Source organism: Hippopotamus amphibius, chromosome 6 (assembly GCF_030028045.1).
Source record: "Hippopotamus amphibius kiboko isolate mHipAmp2 chromosome 6, mHipAmp2.hap2, whole genome shotgun sequence".
NCBI lineage: Eukaryota > Metazoa > Chordata > Mammalia > Artiodactyla > Hippopotamidae > Hippopotamus > Hippopotamus amphibius.
In genome coordinates, this window is record NC_080191.1 from 35,872,244 (window position 1) to 35,887,153 (window position 14,910).

The window sequence follows — 14,910 nt, forward strand, 5'->3', positions numbered from 1 at the left end:
GCAAATCTCATTGGTGGTCTTGCACCTGACTTTGATATACGACCTAAGGGCTTTAGCAGAAAATTGAGATAAAACAGTTCAGTTTAAATTTCCTGTTAACCAAGTTCTGACTTGTGCCAATATGCTGAAAAAAACCTACAACTCCACATTGTTAAGATCCTTGCCCAGTGTCACCTATCCAGTAAATGGCAGAATCTACTTTTTTGTTATTGTGTAAAATATGTATAACAAAATTTATAATTTTGTCATTTTAAGTGTAAAATTAGTTGCATTAAGTACATCCACATGGTTGTGCATTGAATCTACACCAGGTCTTTCTACTTTCAGCCTGTGTGCACATTTTGTGACTCTGGTGATTCTCATTCTGTTTCTGGCACTTGAGGCTTCTGGAAAGGTTCACCAGGCTCTAATATGACAACCGTGTAACAAAAAGGTCTTTTAATAAACAGTTGGGTAAATTGGTGAAAATTTTTGGAGAATTGGGCAAAATATTTTCATGCATTCACTCAAATATTCATTAAGTGCTTGTAAATATGTCAATTACTGTTTTAGGCACTAGAGTTAAAGCAGTGAACATGATAGACAAAAACTCTGATCTCACATAATTTCATTCTGTCAAACTTAGTGTGCAAACTCTTTGCCCCAATAATTACATTTCTAGAAATTTACAGAAAAGTTTGCACAAGTGCACTGATGCACTTAGTCACGTGAAAAATTAGAAACAAGCTAAAAGTTCATAAATATAGGCCTAGCTGAATAAGTTATGGTATTCATTGTATAAAATCTTCAGTAGCTAGCAAAAAGAATGAGGTAAGATTAGGTCTGTGTGTTTAGGCATAAAAGATATTTATCTGTGTATATACATATATTTCATAGGAGAAATTCTAGTAGCATATACATAAAAATTTCTTTGTGTATTTTTAAGTGGTGTAGATGTGTTTTCTAAAAGGTACATTTTGTTTGTAAAAATCATAATTTTTAAAATGTGCAACCTTACTGGTAATCAAAGAAATTAAATTAAAGTAACATAAGATTCCATTGTTGCCTATCAGACGAGTTTAAAAAAGAGAAAAAGAAAAGATAATTGTGTTGGCAAACGTGTGGAGAAATAGACAACCTAATACACGGATGTTTTAGTGGACACCACTTTCTCAAGAGGGCAGAATTTTGGGTCAGCTATGATTGTCAGGCTAGCTTGAGGTTTTAGTCAATACTGCCCCCTAGAGGTCATCATTCTTTGGTCATACAAACTTTTCTGCTTCCAGGGAACTGGCATGCATGGGGCCTGCTTGACCAACCACTAAACTAGAAATCTGTCCATCCCCAGTCCTGCCTTTGTTATCTGAGAAAAAGCCAGGAATATGTAAGGAAAGAATTGTATCATCAGGGGCCCAATGCTTGTGAAAGAGCAAGATCTTGAAAAGGGGAGAGCTTTCCTGTTGACTGACAATTTAAAAGCACCAGTATTTTTGTTTTTTTTAGGGTAATACCTATAATTATTCATTATTGTGCGTTTTTTTTAAGGTAATACCTATAATTATTCATTATTGTGGGCTTTTTTTTTAAGCTCATTATTGGAATATAATTGCTTTGCACTCTTGTACCAGATTTTGAGGTACACCAAAGTGAATCAGCTGTATTTATACACATATCCCCATATCCCCTCCCTCCCGTGATTGCCTCCCACCCTCCCTGCCCTGGCCCTCTAAGGCATCACCCATCACGAGCTGATCTCCTTTTGTTATACAGCAGCTTCCCACTAGCTATCTATTTTACATTTGGTAGTGTAAATATGTCTATGCTACTCTCTCACTTCGTCCCAGCTTCCCCTTCACCCCCCGCCCCCCCAACCCCCTGTCCTCCAGTCCATTCTCTGCATCTGCATCCTTATTCTTGCCCTGTCACTGGGTTCATCAGTACCATTTTTTTTAACTAAGGAGACTGATATGGTGTTGATTGGGAGATATCCTCCTCTATAAAATAGAGTTAATGTCACTATTTATCCCATTGGCTCTTTGAGAAGTAAATGAAACTGATTCATGGAAAAGACCTGGCTCTTAGTAAACACTCTAATTATTACCTATCATCTTCATCGTCAGCAAGAAACAATAATATAATAGACATGATATTCTATATTCTACATGATATTCTAATTCTTTGATATCAGCATTGAGCACTGGTCATGTATGCAGAGAGTTAACCTGTTTAGCATACCTCCAAGTAGTTGGTTAGAAACCGGTGAATAACATGTCCACTATTCAACCATTATTATTTCGCATATTTCTGAGTAAAATTCTTAAATCTTGGACAATCGGATGAAATCTGTTACCAAAACGTATATGGATATAGTGGTATTGAATTGTATTTGGTTCTCCATTTGACATCATTTTAAATAGTATTCGAAGGACAGTGCTATTGTCTTGGCAAAATATTCTAAGTTCTGTTGTTTTTGTTCTTTTATAAGCTTACTTCTTGACATATCAAACTTTGCTCAAATTTGTCAACTGAGTAAACAAAGTAGAAAGTAGTTCTGAGTGGCTCTACATTCTACTCAAATTCACAGATTGAATAACACTTGAAAAGTTGAATTAAGGAAGAGATGCGCAAATACGAAAGGGACAGATAACTATTTCATATTCACAATAAAAATTTTTTATACCCACCCTGATACCCAGGAAATTCAAAGGAAGACTGAGTTTTTACTGTTAATAATTTTGCATTATCTCAGCATTGCAATATTTCTAAATAAATGCTATGGTAAGATTCTTATCAATTCTGTTATAGTACCTTACTTCACAGAAATTAATGGGATATAAAAAGTTCTTTAAAGACATTTGGTTTTTTTCTTTTTGTTTTTTGAATGAGTGAATCGATATTCACAATCTTAGTTTGAAGGATGATTTTTTACATTTATGTTTTGCAACTCTTCTTCATCAATGAAAACTAGTGACTGGGCAAGCCAGACATTATATTAATACAAATGTGTAAAGTTAAATGGATTTATTAAAATGCAAAACACATATCCCTATATAATTACTAATCTATAAACCATAGGTAAGAACACCTAATTTCAATGAAATAAATGACTAATTCTGAATATTGTGTCATGGTAATTAGAATGACCAAATTTTTGGTATATGAATTATTTATTAACAGAAAATAATTATCAAGTGGTCTTTTGCCATTGTTATGTTAATGGGCCAGAATATAAAAAATAAACATTATTGGAAGTGTCAAAAAATAGCGAGCTCAATTTAAATTTGTTTCCTCTCATGATTTCTGATCTAGCAACTTTTAAACATCAAGAACAGGGAAATCTGGTCCTGGCTTATGAGCTTCAAGCTTACTGAACTATTCAAGCAGGGTTAGTCCCTGTTTTGAAGCCGTGTATTAAAACTTGCTTACTGATTCTTTTATGCACATTTAGGCTGCTCACTGGAACTGATGTAATTATCTCTAAAAATTTCACTTGGTCTAATTTATTTCAGAGTTTGATTGAACCTGGTGTACTCCCAAAAAAATTTTTTAAAAATTAAAAAAAAAAAAAGTAAAAAGTAAAACATGATAAAAAAAAAAGAAAAAAAATTTAATGTGAGCTTTTACTGGAAACTTAAGAAAATAAAAAATAACAAATTGATCTCAATTGTATAATATAGGTTTGCTACTCTTTCTAAAAATATAGTGGGTGAGATACCTTAAACGACCCTCCCAAGCAAAATAATTATGATGATTTAAAAATATTTAAATATCTTGAAATATAATGCTTAGCTGGCACAAAGGAAAGGAATTTAAAAAGGACAAACACAAATGAAAGCAGAAACCTCTGGAGATAAGGAAGAGCTGAAACTTGCTTTCACTGTGAAAGATCTTAATACCGTTACCTTTCCCGTGGAAGGGCACATGGTGTAGAGGATAGGCTATCAAACCAGGAAATTATGCAGGGTGTGAAGTCTTATAGGAGACGTTTGCACAAAGCTGAAACTCTGTATAAAGATACAGAGAAAAGAACCACAGTGCTGAAGTGGACAGCAAGAGCATTTTCCTGTCTCAACTTTTGTTCTGGGAAGAAGGAAAAAAAAATAATATGAGAATTCATCTCCAAAAACCAACCCTCAAGCAGATTTGAGATCCAAATTCACACTGTGTTGATCTAGAACATTTAAATGGAAAATATAGTATAAAATTGTCTAGGATTGCTAGTGGTTCTAGGCAATTTCCAAACAATCGCAGTCTTCTCTGGAGAAATACAAGTTCAGAAAGGTCCTCAAAGAATTTCCTCACATCAAGTTCACAAAAATATGAGTGCAAAGTTAAAAAAAATTATTTTCTTTCTCTCTGTCTCTTACACACACACACACATGCACACGCAGGCCAGTCATTAAGGAGAAACTGGCCTGACTGTGAAAGGGATTAAGCTAATGGACTCACAGTTGAATCACATTCCTTCCTATTTTTAATCATAAGCTAGAGGTCCAGCAGGTATATGTGAGTGTGTGTGAGGTTAACACTGGATATCTTCATTTTGCAGTTTGAGGGCTGCATTTCAAACTTCAACGTCAGTGATATTTCCTATGTTTTTTTTTTTTTTTTGGTGTTCAAACATTTGATTTACTGTAATGTGGATGAGGGAGATCTTGCCTTTGAATCTTACATTGTGTTACTTTCTCTTCACCACAGTTGATACAAGGAGACTATGGTAGAACAATCTTTATCCACAATTAATTGTTCCATTAAAATATGTCTTATTTAGTCTTTTTCATCTGTCTCTAGGGGTTGTTCAGAAAGAGCCACAGTGTTGGGATAGAAGCCAATGTTCAGTTATCCATGAAAGTGAGGTAGAGGATGGGAGAGAACACCGTTGACTGTAATAAAATCTGATGGTATCTGAGTCTGTGCCATATCTGTGCTTTACTCTGGGATTCCCATCTTAACCCCCTAATTCAGGTCTCAGAAATTTTTCTTTGATATATTTCCCAAGTGTAGCCCCATGTTCAACCAAATCGAGTGACATGATAGTCCAGGGAAAGATTTCTTGGGAAGGAGACATGTATTCTAGTTGTGTGTGGCCAATAGGTTTCCTCTCACACATCACCTCCTATCAGTTGATTGTCACTGTAGCACATCTTTGAGATTTATTCTTTTTTTTTCTTTAAGAACTTTTATTGAGATGCAATTGACATACAATAAACTGCATATATTTAAAGTGTACAATTTGGTATTCTTCTTCTTATTAGTAATGTATATATGGCAATCCCAATCTCCCAATTCATTCCCCCCCAACCCCCCCTCCCCCCCGCTTTCCCCACTTGATGTCCATATGTTTGTTCTCTACATCTGTGTCTCTGTTTCTGTCTTGCAGACTGGTTGATTTGTAACATTTTTCTATAGTCCGCATATATGTGTTAATATACGATATTTGTTTTTCTCTTTCTGACTCACTTCACGCTATATGACAGTCTCTAGGTCCATCCACGTGTCTACAAATGTTCCAATTTCGTTCCTTTTTACATCTGAGTAATATTCCCTTGTATATATGTACCACATCTTCTTTATCCATTCATCTGTTGATGGACATTTAGGTTGCTTCCATGTCCTGGCTATTGCAAATAGTGCTGCAGTGAACATTGGCGTGCATGTGTCTTTTTGAACTATGGTGTTCTCTGGGTATATGCCCAGTGATGGAATTGCTGGGTCATATGGTAATTCTATTTTTAGTTTTTCAAGGAACCTCCATACTGTTCTCCATAGTGGCTGTACCAATTTACATTCTCACCAACAGTGCAAGAGCATTCCCTTTTCTCCACACCCTCTCCAGCATTTACTGTTTGTAGATGTTCTGATGATGCCCATTCTAACTGGTGTGAGGTGATACCTCATTGTAATTTTGATTTGCAGTTCTCTAAGAATTAGTGATGTTGAGCAGCTTTTCATGTGCCTCTTGGCCATTCATATGCCTTCTTTGGAGAAATGCCTATTTAGGTCTTCTGCCCATTTTTTGATTGGGTTGTTTGTTTTTTTGATATTTCCTATGAATTTTTTAAAATGTCCTTTTCCAGGATATGGTAATTCTCTTCTAATTCTGTTTTTATCACTTAAAAAAAAAAGTGAATGTTGAATTTGGTTAAATGTATTTATCTATTGAGATTGTCATATGGATTTACTCTTTTGATATGAGAAAATGGTATCTTAAATTAATATTCAATTATCCTTATGGTAAACAAACTAGATGTTCATGTGAGTTTAGGATACTGCTGATTGTGACTTGCTAATATTAGAATTTTTGCAAATATGCTTACAAAAGATATTGATATCTAGTTTCCTTTTTCCTAACTGTTCTGGTCCAAGACTACACTAGGCTCATAAAATTAGTTGGAGCATATTCTATCTTAGGAACTTTTTACATATGATTGAGATCTCTCAAATTTTTTATGAAAATTACCTCTTTGGGTGAAAAATAAGTAAATAAATATGTGTGTATTATATATATACATATACATATTCACAAAATCAAGTTCCTTAATTGTAATTGGTTTATTCAGTTTTTCTACTTATTTTTGAGTTTTACGGCAAAAACAATTAGTTCATGTATGCTCAGAAAAAAGTGATAATTCTATTTTAAAGGGAGAAGAGAAAAATTAATTTGAGGAAAATTAATTCGATGCCTGCTCCCATATATTTAATAAATATCCTAAATAGCTCCATCAAAATCGTTTATAGTTTTTCTTAGGTTTTATGCTTATTCTATTTCTTTTTCCTTCCTTCCTTCCTTCCTTCCTTCCTTCCTTCCTTCCTTCCTTCCTTCCTTCCTTCCTTCCTTCCTTCCTTCCTTCCTTCCTTCCTTCTTTCACTGCATTGTGTCTTAGTTGTGGCACACGGGATCTTCACTGCTGCGTGCAGTATCTTCATTGCAGTGTGTAGGATCTTTTAGTTGCAGCATGCAAACTGTTATTTGTGGCATGTGGAATCTAGTTCCCTGACTAAGGATGGAACCTGGGAGCGTGGAGTCTTAGCCAGTGAACTACCAGGGAAGTCCCTCTATTTCTGATAGACTTTTGTTAAAAATTGTTACCATGTTTGTGCGTTTTAAAAGTTCTACTTATAATTCAGGTAGATTTCTGCATTTTACATTTCAGACCTATATTGTTAAGTGCATATAATTTTATGGTTATTTTTTCTTCTCAGAAGATTATTTCTTTTATGATTGTATGGCAACCTTTATTCCTATTAATGTTTTTTCTTAAAATTCTGTTTTCCCTTATATTACTATCAATATTGCTTCAACACCTTTGTATCTGTTACTGTTTGCACACTGTATCTTTTTAACCTCTTTATTTTCAAAGTTTCTGTATGGTTTTGTTTGAGGCATGATGCTTATAAGTTGAATATATATATTTATTTAAACTTTTTTTTCTGTATAGATCTGGCAGTTAAATATTATTTTGTTTAATCCTAAATAAACATAAATAACTACAATTTTTAATTCAAATCTATAATTTTTTAGAATTTCTGTTTCTCAAACACACAACAATAAAGATCTTAGCATGATTTTCTCATTAAACAATGTCTGAAACTTCCTTGTCTTGTTATTTTAGCTAAGAATTTTAATTTCCTACTTTAAAAGACAAAATTTTTGTTTTTGAAGTGTAGTTAGTTGAACTTACTGGAGTATTTTTATCTATTTCAGTGCTCATCATTTCCCTACCTTACCTCCTTGTTCACTTTTCTTTTGATAAAATACATGGTTCAGTTTTTTTTAGAGAATGGCTAGTGGGTAAATGATCTTAGATATTTTATGTCTAAAACATAATGTTCTCACTCCTGAATAATAGTTTGTCTAAGCATAAATTCTATCTTGACAGTTTTCTTTTTTTCCTTCTTTCTGTCCTTGGTTATAATTATTCTATAGAATTTTGAAATGCTTTGTTGCAGATGAGAAGTATGTTTTCTGTCTGTCACTTGTAAATAATTTGTCTTTTTTGCTCTGGTACTTTTCAGAAGTGATACTTTATCCCTGATGCTCTATAGTATGTATCAGTGCACTGTGTCTGTGTGTAGAATTTACCAGCAAATCAGAGTGTACTTTTGATCTGAGGGCTCATGCTTTTCTTTAGTTCTGGAGAAATCTCAAGTAGTTATCTGTTCAAATGTTGCATATTTATCAGTCTCCCTATGGGACCACCATGTTAGCCTTTCAATCCATCCTCCATATATCTTCACTCCTTTGTCATATTTATTTTCCTTCTCTGAACTGTATTCTGGATGAATTCCTTCCTTATGCTCATCTTCCTAGCCATTCGGTATATTTGTTTCCATTTCCATGTTAATCACATATATTGCATCTTAATAACATTATTTTTCATTTTTAGAATATTTAAATGATCTTTTCTACTATTCTTAATTTATTTCTTAAGAATTCCAAAGTTTGTAATTTAAAGGGAACCATGTCTCCCTTTTCTTTGAAAGTTTTCAACATTATTTTTAAATCCTTGCCCCAATTTTCAATAATAAACTTAAATTAATTAAAATGAATATATTTTCTAATCATTGACTTTCTTGGCCGTCTCTTAATATTATATTTCTTTACATGTATTATTTTTACTGCCCTCTTTCTTTCTCTCCCTTTCTGTTCCCCTTCCTCCCTCACTTCCTCTCTCCCTCTTTTTCTCCCACTGTGTCACACTCTGTCACACTTCCCCACCCAGCGTGTTGTATTTGCTTCTAGCTGACCCTTGATCGTCTATTTCAGAAACAGGTCAAATAATGACAATCAGTAGTTCCTTGCCCATGGTAATATTGGGAATATTAGATCTATTCACAAAGCCAGTTATTCATTTGGTTCAGCCTCCTGTCACAAGGTTGTATGCTTTTTTGTCTATTTTCTAGTCCTGAAACATCAGGCTCTCACACTGTTTTCCATTTACATTCCATTTCTGGTCAATGGAGATATTTGTTGTGAATTTCAGTGTGGCTATGTCATTTTAGTTTTCCTGTTTTATTTGTCATTACCACGAATCAGGGGAGCTTATCAAAGGGCATACCCTTTGTGGTATTTTGACCTGTGTATATGTTTATTCACCTTAATGTTCACCCTTTCATCATGCTTTCTTGCCCTGACTGTATTTTCTTTTTTTGGTATTGTGATCATTTTTGAAAGTTAGCTACAGGTTTTATAAGCTTCTTTTGAATTTGTTTAGTATCCAGCTATTGAATTATAAGCCTTTGCCACTCTCCTAAGTGTTGTGGAGGGCACTTTATGGCTATAATATCTTGTTTGACCTAAATACAGTAGAAACCAAAAGTAATGGAATGTTAATACCTTTAGAAACAATCCACAGAAAATTGGATATGACGTGGTGTGTAACCATCATAGGTTCCTGCCTCACATTTAGGACAACTCCGAAGCATGTTCTACATCATCTACCATAGCTTTTTAGTGGATTTAGCTCCAGTTGCCCATAGTGGTAACTTGTATTACATATTTTATTGGCTTCCTTTCCTTCCTTTTCTCTCCACTCTTTTATAGATATTTACCTGGATCATTTCCCAAGGAAATTACTTATATTCTAGCCCTTTTCTCTGGGTTTGCTTCAGGGGGATTTCAAATTCAGACACCAACCATCTTATCCACATACTCTAACTAGTGTTTATCCCTTCCTACTTGATCTCACAGTGAATATTGGTACCACATTTTGGCTCTCTTTTTCTGAATGTTTTAATTTGCTCTTTACACTCATGCCTGCTTTTTCTATGTGCTGACTATTTCACTACTCCACAAGAGAAGTCCTCTTATTTTTGCAAAAGGTGCAAAGTTCTCCCAGTGCCACTTATAAAAAAATTCTCCCTTGCCTACTCTTAGGGACTGTCAAGGAGTCTCTCTTTGACCAAACTTTAGTCAGACTCCTTTGAATTCTGCCCAATGAGGCCTTGATTGTTGGATTTCTGTGTTCTTCTTTGCATTGCTCACTTTTAGCAAGCACCCTGCTAAGTTGGTTTAGCCAGAATCCCCTACATAGGGTATCTGATCACCATTGGTTTCTGATCAGGTTCTTCATTTCTTGCCATCTCTTAGGTGTTATCTGATCATCCTGGCCTACCTTCATCAAGAATCTTGTTATATCAGTTTAGTTAGAATCCTCCCTTAGGTAACCCTCATGTTTCCTCTTAGGAATTTTCCACCCACTGTGACTTCACCCCCCATCCCAGCTTCTTGACTATACATTCCAATTTTTACTTGTTGGATTTGGAACTGAGACCAGTTCTATACTGAGGTCTCTTTCCCTTTATTACAATAGTCCTGAATAAAATCTGTTTTTACTCTTTACTCTCTAGCTCTGGTTTTCTTTGATGTGACTCTTCCTTTAGATTTTTTTTTGTTGTTCCTCTTTCAAAATATTATTGTATAAGCTAATGAAAAAAAAAAGCTAGATTCACAATGTATTCTTTAAAACCAATTTTGCAGTTTGGAACAGGCATAGGCAAAGCCTTCAACTTTCTCTTCCAGAACAGATTCTATGAGTTGGTTCATTTTGTACTAGCAAAGAAGTGATTGCATGGTGTGTTTAGGGGATAAAAAATTAGACCTATTTGCTTGACTTACGAGTTTAAAAGAGTAGAGTAGTATGATAGAATGGTTGAGAGCTTGGTTTATAGGGGTCAGAGGTAGTTGTGTCTTATAGCACTACTACTTCTCTTTCTCCTTCTCTTTTTGTATAGTGATAAAATAATTATTTAATCAGTCAAATGATAAATCTTTGTAAATGTATTCTGGATACAAAACTAACTTATAACATTGCCAGTAGCAGGAGCTTTCTAGTTTCCTCTATTTTTTTATAGTCTCTGTTTTTTCCATTTTTCATCAGAGATGTCACATCAATTTCATCTATAGAAAGAATGCTAAAAACTGTCACAAACTGCTTTACAAGGCAGTTTAATCTTAACAATCAGCTAGCTTAGTGGTTATCATTTAGGGGCAAAGACAGCACCATGCAAATTCCAGAGCATTTAAACCCAATTTATTTTTAATCTCTCCCCTGTTGACAAATATGCAAATATTGATACTGGTACTAAAATCTGTAAAGCAAAAGACAATGATTTTCATGGCTTTTGAACAAAGGCACTGGAGTCACTTTGCCAGTTGTTGCTTCCTTTTATCTTTGAATTGGCTTATGTGTTCTTTTGCATACTCTATTGAAGAATTTGAAGCATGCTTCCTTGGAAACTTGGGTTGTCTGAAACAGTTATTTACATAAACAATGTTTTCATCAAAGATAATGTTTCCAAAGGAAGAGGAATATTAATAGTTTGTCCCAGATAAAGTATGAATTAAAACTACAATATTTTTATGCTCTTTCATTGTGATTGTCAGAACTTAGTTACTTTCATCAACAACATGAAATAATTACAAAAAAACTTTCCAAAATATGTATTAGGTTACATGTTCTATACATTATATAATGATATCCCTCCTACTCAATTCAGGACTGGTAGTGGAAAGCTAACTGAAATAGTTGTTTTAATTTGAATATCAGAAACAAATATAAATATGTATTTCAACATTCCACTTTAATAAAAAGTGAGTTTGTATTTATTTGCTGATCTGCTGATGGAGATCCAAAACCTTTATTTTGATGGATTGGCTGAGGGAAGCTCTACCTTTTCCTTCTTATATAAACGTATCTATAATGCACTCTGTACTTTCTGATTTTGGTTCCCTTAAAATTAGAATGAGAGCCCATGACCTTGCAAAAAAAAAAAAAAAAATTAAATGCAAATCCCTTCTAGATTTGTCTCCTGTCAACTTTTAACAGTTTTCCTGTCTATAATTCATACAACAGAGAATATATGTTAGTGACTCACGATTATGAAATTTTTCACAGCATTTAACTTAGTTTACATAGCAAACCCATCATTAATCACATTTCATCAATTTGCATAAAATTTAATTTAATTACATAATTGTAGTAACAAGTTCAACTGGCATAAATAGTTTAGGAAATTCAATTGAATCTTGGTAAGCATACAACTCTACTAGTTTAAAAAAGGTGACTGATTACTCCTACTCTCCTGACTACTCTAGAAGAGAGAAACTTCTTTCTGTCCTCTTAGGTTCTGTAGCTGAGACTAAGAGTTAAATAGACATAGTAATAGGAAAGAAATACAAGTTTTATTTAATATTTTTACATGTACATGCGAGTTTCTAAAAGAAAATGAAGACTCAAACAAGCCATTAGTTCTAAAAACTTATGTATCTTTTAAAATAAAGAATAATAAATTGTTAGGGTGTGACATGACAAAGTCTCTTGGGCTAGGGCAAGTAGGACAGTGGTATAGTGATTAAGAAATATGTGGGAGAATACAATGGAATATTACTCAGCCATAAAATGGAATGAAATGGAGCTATATGTAATGTGATGGATAGACCTAGAGTCTGTCATACAGAGTGAAGTAAGCCAGAAAGAGAAAAATACCGTATGCTAACTCATATGTACAGAATCTAAAAAAAAAATGGTACTGATGAACCCAGTGACAGGGCAAGAATAAGGATGCAGATGCAGAGAATGGACTGGAGGACAGGGGGTTGGGGGGGCGGGGGGTGAAGGGGAACCTGGGACGAAGTGAGAGAGTAGCATAGACATATTTACACTACCAACTGTAAGATAGATAGCTAGTGGGAAGCTGCTGTATAACAAAAGGAGATCAGCTCGTGATGGGTGATGCCTTAGAGGGCCAGGGCAGGGAGGGTGGGAGAGAGTCGCTAGAGGGAGGGGATACGGGGATATGTGTATAAATACAGCTGATTCACTTTGGTGTACCTCGAAAACTGGTACAAGAGTGCAAAGCAATTATAGTCCAATAAAGAGCTAAAAAAAAAAAAAAGAAATATATGGGAGAAACTAATGGAAGAATAAGGTTATTTTAGCAGATTTCTTTGTATAGATTCATTTTGTTGTTAATTCCTAGTCTCTGGTGATAAGAACTCTCTTCTCTTTCTGGTACAGGGAACGTATCTTTCCCTTGGGAAATTTTATGACCTGCTTTTAGGTAGAAACGGGGAGGTTAGAGACCCCTTCCTGCATCTGCTGTTTCTCAAGTGCCTTTGGCTCAAAATAATCAATATGCTAAAGTGACATATTTTTAGGTGGTATGTTCTGAACTTCTTCACTACTTTAGTGTACCAGGCTCTGTACTTTGTCCTGGTGATATGAGAATCCCTCCCAGCATGGAAAGGTAGATTAGAAAATAAGTAAATAAATACTGATTAGTAAATAACTGTAGCCTCTCTATGACAAATCAGGGATGTTCTCTACGTGAACACTCCCCACGTTTGCAACACATGTATGGTCCTTTTTTTGCCTGAGCTCCCTGATGTTTAAGTTACAAGCTTCTACTATGGACTTTCCCACATTGATGTGTTCAGAGGATTTTTTGCTAGTATTAATTCTCTGAGGTTGAAAAAGATATAATCTGGCTAAATATGTGATCACTCTTTTCATCCACCCACCGTGATTTTTTTTTTTTTTTAACTTTGAGCAAGGTACGCATTTTGGCTGAATATTTTCTCTAACATGAGTTTTTGAGCAGAAGTGTAAGGGCACTTGGATAATAGTTGGCAGCATTCAGGATGCAGTGGACATTAGTCAGTATCTTTATAGTAGAAATGCAGAGAATAGCATACTCTGTTGAGTCAGTCAGGTAGACTGAATATTCATATATATTTGTGATTACATTATGATTTGGGGGCATAAGAATACAATTATATTTTTTTTTCTGAATGGCATGCTGAAAATGTTTTCTTCTGGGAAAGATAAATACTGCTGTTTTTATTCTATTTTGCTATGTCAGTATTATGTTATTGTATCTAAAAAGTAATATTTTAATAAGAAGAAATATATTTACTCATAACAATTTTTGTCAGTACCACAAAGTAGTGTTCCAAAAGTTTTTCTTTTTCTTTCAACGATTTGTTTATGAAATCAGTACTTTTCTTTTATACCATATTATGTCATATTAGTTCTTCAGCAATGTTATAAGGAAATGTAGAAAAAAAAAACAGAGGACTATGGTTCTTTTTAAGTAAATACAAACACTAAACATATACAATGTAAAAATGTGTCCATTAGAATACTCCCATTGTGTCAGTAAACAAAACACTATTTTTTTTCAACTTTGCCTTCTTCCTATTTCTTTACCAAAACAAACTCAGCTTAATTGTAGTTTTCTTTTTGTTGCTATTGTGATTCCTCATGGAGCAATTTTAGGCAAAGTAGAATCACTTGTATGTATGGGAATTAAGTGATGAAACGAGCTTGGAATCCAAAAGAAATCCAAATGTGTGATGTCTCTTGATTTTTTTTTTTTTTGGAACATATTGGGCAGTTTTAAATAATTTCTTTTTCAAAAAATATTTTTGATTATGTTTTCTAGTTGAAGCACAACTTTTTATTCATTCATTAATGAAGCGTTTACTATAAACACTTACTAAGTGGCAGGAATGATTCTAAGCATTTGGAATATATCGGTGAATAAAACAGTCAAGATTACTGCCCTCTCAGAGCTCATGCTCTAGCAGGGAAGAAAAATGCGTAATGGACAAGGAGGCAGGGGAGGGTAGGCAGATTGGGGAGTATTAGAGGCATTAGAGGCATAGTGGAGTCAGGGTAAGCCCTATCTGGAAGGTGCTATTTGGGCAAAAACCTGAAAGAGTAAGGGAGTAAGTTTTGTAAGTATGGTAGGGAGAGGAAACTACTCCAGTCTCTGAAGAGAAGTGTGCCTGGGGTGATGCCGGATAGCAAGGGGGACAGGAGGCAGGAGTGACTGAGTGACTGAAGTGAATGTTAGAAGAAGTGAGAGCAGTAGAGTCATATGATCTTAAGAATCACTCTGGTTGCTGTGCTGAGAATAGTGTACGTG